This window comes from Strigops habroptila, chromosome 11 (genome assembly GCF_004027225.2).
Source record: "Strigops habroptila isolate Jane chromosome 11, bStrHab1.2.pri, whole genome shotgun sequence".
Classification (NCBI taxonomy): domain Eukaryota; kingdom Metazoa; phylum Chordata; class Aves; order Psittaciformes; family Psittacidae; genus Strigops; species Strigops habroptila.
Window position 1 is genome coordinate 37,487,191 of NC_046360.1, and position 5,470 is coordinate 37,492,660.

Sequence of the window (5,470 nt, forward strand, 5' to 3'; positions counted from 1 at the left end):
GCTATTAATGTAAAACAGGGAGCTTAACACTCTTATTTGTTATTTATTTGCTCCCCTCCTCAGCTCCTCACTATCCTCAAGCTCCCAGCTACTTCCCATGTCTCCCACCAGCCATTCCCTCCTCTCTGTGGGGTAAACCAAGCTCTCTCAGTCTCTCTGGGGCAATTTCACTCTATTTTCGCCTTCTCCACTGCTCTGGGATTGTCTTTGCCAACTCCCTGTCGGCTCCAGAATACATTTCATGGTGCTCACCTTCATTCCAGAGCTTAATTGCTTGAGATTGTTACTTGTAGGCTGTTAATTTATTAAAACCAGATCTCCCATATTACTCTGGAGCCCAGAAGAATCATTGCCGTCTATTAAAGGCAGCGGTGCGTGCCCGCTTGTCTTTCTTCTCTGGTCACCTCTGTAATTGCAGCCCTCTGCTAAGACGGAAAACTCCCCCCTACCAGCTGAGCATTCTCCACAGGGAGGATTTGGCTGAGGTACAAATATAGGAGACAAATTTAGGGTGTAAACAGATATAACTTCCCTGATGTCCATGGAGGAGTGTGTTACTGCATTGGAGACATGCAAAGCATCTAAATAGTTTGGGTCACATCTCTCCAGGTAGGACAAAAAGTGAAGTTGGGCTGCCAGCAACACATCGTCACTGGAGGCATCACGCAGACCAGACCTTGTCAAAATACACTGATGAAACACATGATCTTTAAGGTCCTTTCCAACCCAAACCATTCCATAATTCTGTGATGGATCCCCACAGCATGCAATGAAGCCAGAACTCACCTTGCCCGGCTAAGCACAGAAAGATCTTCCTTGGTTATATGGGTCATCATTTGAGTCAAACAGATCCCCCAAAGCCAGACACTTGCACCATATACTGATGCCATGAGCATGGATGGGACTCATATACCAGGAGATGTAGATATATACACACACATAAATATATCTCCGTATCTCCATGGATGATACAGCCAGAAACTCCCCGTTTCTTCTCAACCATCATGTCTCCAACAGGTCTCTCCATCTTTTCCAACCTGGTTGATTCTATGATCTCCAAAAGGCTGCCCAGATGCCTTCATCATGCCCTGACTCTGCCCTGCCTTTGAAGTGTTTCCTCAGCAGTGATACACACACGTCTGATCCTGCAAGGCTGCTCAGTGGCATCTAAAATGCAGAAGCAGCATCCTTTAGGGCAATGCCTGAACCTGGTTTTCAAACTCACTAAAGGAAGGAAATCAACAGACTATTGGGAGATGGAAAATCACCATTATTTCAGATGCTACTGAGCAGCAGTGCAGGGGGATTATCTGTCCCTCTCAGACTGTTTTCTGATATCCTGCCATCACAAGAGGCAAATACCCCTCAACACACTACTCACACAGCCCCCTTGTGCTATGGCACAGTCCACATTTTAAACACACAGTCTGGTCTCCCTCAAATTTGGATGCCTCTGATTTGAATCCTCACCTCGATTTGGCATTGAGCTCCACTGGTGTCAAAGTGCAAACCCAGACATGGGATAAAACCATCACCAAACGCTGGGATGAGGCACTGGACCGAGGAGAGCTGTGGATGCCTGGTGCTGTCAGGAGGGCTCAGGGTCCTCCTGTGGCCCAAAGGCCACTGATGGTCCATGAGGCAGCCAGGCAGCCCATGACACTGTTCACAATGAGTGGCTGGGGCACAGGCAGAGGCACCAGCTCTCATTACCCACCAGCCAGCAATTCTAACAGTACTATTGCAGGAGTAAAACAATAACATTTTGTTGATCTCCTAAGCAGTCAGCTCATTTTAGCACTCTGCCTCCAAGTGCTAGATAATAACAGGATACAGGAGAGGCGGTAGCTTTCTGTATCCAAAACAGTGTGGATGCATCTGTGATTGTAAAGGAGTTGAGAGTTGCTGCTCCAGACTCCCAATCCTGGAAGTGGGGTGGCTGGAGGTGGTCGTATGAGCTGTAGGTTAGACTGGATATAGGGATTTCTCAGGGATACAGAGCTGGGGCATGCTGACTAACTGCTCTGGTGCCTGTGCACTGTTTTGACCTACATCCTTTGAAGCCCTGGTTCCCTGTTCCCAAAACAGCCTGTGTTATTCTAGGACTGCTTTGCTTTTACCCAAGTACTTGATTTATTTTAAGTACAAATGTCCCAGGATCTAATCTGAGATCTACAAGCAGGAACACGCAGCAAAATGGCACTTACAAAGATCCCCCAAAACCATTTCATTTAGATTAAACAAGGCAGTTATTGTGTTTTAATACAGGAATTGATTATTACAAGTACACGTATTGAGCTTAACAGCTTAGATTTGTATCTATTCCATCACTGTTAATCTTTGATAAATATGTTTTTAATAATCTCTGGGTATTTATTGAACGTAAAACTGTCTTGTGAAATTGAGAGTAAGATTGCTAAATACACTTATTGTACACTGCTGCAACACGAATCCATTATTAAAAACCTTTCACTGAGGTTTACTTTTAACCACGACATAACAGATATGCACACTGCATAGTTAATCTATAATAAATATATTTGTAATAAACTACTGATATTTAACCTGCAGTAACCATCCTAATAAATATGATACATGGCAACGGCTATTGGACAAGCTGCTCTTTTTAGCTCTGTCAAACACTTGGGGGATGTGGGGAGAAGGAGGAAAGCTGCCTGGCAGAAGGCAGCTTATTTATCAGCCCTTACCTGCCCCAGCCACTGGCCTCATTGCTATTTCAGACCCCAAATCTCCAGCCCCACGTTCTTATATGGGTCTGCCATTTGTACTCTTTCCTTAGTTAACAATTGCCCCCAGTCCCCTGTGTGACCCCAGCAGGCTGTGCGATACAAGGGCTGGTAACTCAGCTCCTGGTGCCCTCAGATGATGCTTTGTCTGCCCAATGGTTTTACAAAGTGGATAAACATCCTCGAGGGATGAGGAACAGACCAGAACCCGTACCCCTGGCGTGGGAAACCCACCAGCTTTATGCATTCAGGGATCAACTGGGAAGCTCAAATGAGACTTCAGCTTTGAACTCAGCAGAGGCCACCAAGTACCTTTGACACATGAAGTAGACAAGAGCCTGACTCCAAGCCATCAGAGGCAAAGACTTGACCCACAGTGCTGCCTAGATCCCCTGGGATACTCTCAAAGATGCATTTGTCATTCTTTGCATCACTTAATGACTGAGGTTAGTTGCAACAAGCCAGCTGTAGCAGAAACACACAACATTTTACTCCCAATACTAACCAAACGGGAGAGGAGCAGAGTAATTTCTCCCATGCCCCCTCCTCTGGGTCCTGCCCCATTTGCTATATAGCCACCCGTCCAGGCCCTGTAATCCTTCCCTGTAGGCCACCATCTGATTCCTATATATCAGAAAGAGCCAAAGATCTTCTAATTGAGCTGTATCATCTGCCACAAACATGAAATTAACGGTCCTACATCATAATCATAAATTCATACATAACCCCCTGCACCAGCAAATAACTCTTTGCAGTGATGCTACAATGGAAAGCTGATTTGCAAGAAGCACACACTACCCAGGAATCCTAATTAACCAAATTAACACCATCACTTCAAATCATGTCCCAGCAGTAGGACATTTCTGATTGGCCTCAGGCTGGAGCAAAGCAGCCAAATGAAAACCTGACAGCATCTCTACGGATCCAGAGAGCTAACCCTTTACTGAGGGGGATAGCTGGTGTCCATCCATGCACATGAGGAAGGGAGGAGAAGTCTCATGAGCATTTGTAGGCACCACCCCAAGACAGATTGCGGCACAGTAATGCTTTGCAAGTTCCTCACGCACTTCCCAAATTCAACTGGTGCCATCAGGAACCCATTCCTGCCATGCTGGCTTGCTCCAGGGGGTTGTGACACTGACAGATCCCTGTGCAGAGTGCCAAATGTTGCTTTGGGTGGACCAAAGACCAAGTGATGTATCCGGGGTCTTGGAGCAGAGCTGGTTATAGGAACAGCCTCCACAAACCCCAACCCCATGTCCCTGAACCCACTGGTTTGCACTGGTTTCTGTTTGTGACTTGAGCTCTTTAGAGCTCAACACCTTATTTTTCCTACTTCAGGGTAGTCACTTTTTTCTATTTCTGCCATGGGAAAACAGGTTGCTATTTTGGGAGCATGTGGGATTCAAGCCCACAACTGTTTCAGCACTCCCTGCATGGAAGATGAGATCCATTACCCTTGTGCCAGAGGGACTGGCTCATGTCTCTCCACACATTCAGCCTGGATTACAAGTAGGGTGGCTCAGTCCCACCAGGCTCCTTATGCTGGGACACGGAATGTGTGGGAATTGAAGTGGCACAGGGCCTGGAGCTCCTATCCCTGCTCTGAAATGATGCTCTAAAAGCTGGGGTGGGAGCTGAGGACCAAGAGAAAAAGGAGGCTCTTACCAGAAGTGGGGTTCGAACCCACGCGGGCATGTGCCCATTGGATCTTAAGTCCAACGCCTTCACCACTCGGCCATCCTGGTGGGCTGTAAGCACTGTGATGACCCACCAGCTCCTGCCCCAGAGGGCACACATCTCACTGAGCGCTCCAGCTCCCAACCACAGACCCTTCCCAAACCCAGCAACACCATTTCCTCTTCACTGCTGTCTTCAATGTCCCCACCAAACTGGTGGAGCATCCCACTGGAAGGCATCAGGTCTTGTGGGCCATGCACAGCCACTATGTGCCACACTAGATCCTCGTGCAAGGACCATAGTACTGGTGATAACGCCACCAGGGACCCTGGTGCAGGAGGGGCATCTCTGGAGAGTCTTAGCCTGACCCCGCTGCAGGGAGCGGCTCTGACAGCCCAACAGCACTTGGCCAGACACAGCACATGGTTAAATCACTGTCCTTGCACCTCAGGTCCCACTGCTCACCCCTTCAGTCTGCACCTGGTGCTCTAGTGGGCATTTAGCTGGGAAAGGCAGTGGGGCAGGAGAGCCTTTCCTTTTCCTTGGGGTGAGGTGCAGCGTTTTTTCTGCCAGCTGGGGAAAACTAAAACTAAAAACACACAGAAAACCTCTGTTGAACCACGTAGGATTCAAACCCACAGCCGCCAGCTGCCTCTGTGCAGGAGAGCTATAGCTCTTAAGCCACAGGAGCCTGATAACTTCTGTCTCTGATTTCAGCCACCCTCACTCTTCCCAGCCCAGCACCTTCACACAGAGATGCTATCACACAGAGAAACCTGGGCAGGCCTTTTCGCCAGAGCATCCTGTCTGTCCTGACCCTGTCCTGGCAATTCCCCCCTCACTTCCCCAGTGATTGCTCAGGACTGCGCCCTGGGGTAGCTGAGCTGCTTGAAGGGCTTGTGCTTGGCTGCTGCAGAGGAGTGAGGAACTGACCAGAAAGAAGGGTATTTCCAGGTCCCAAAAGAGGGTGGCACAGAGCTCCTCAGTGAGGAGAGGTCACCCTGGCCTCCAGAGATAGTTCATGAGAGCTAGGAAGCAAAGCA

At 48.4% G+C, this 5,470-nt stretch overlaps 1 non-coding gene across 1 annotated transcript; it reads right to left on the bottom strand.

Moving 5' to 3' along the window:
• Positions 1–4,412: 4,412 nt before the first annotated feature.
• TRNAL-UAA lies at positions 4,413–4,495 on the bottom strand. The gene has a single exon. It is a non-coding gene; the product is annotated as a tRNA-Leu (tRNA).
• Between the last annotated feature and the right edge of the window lie 975 nt (positions 4,496–5,470).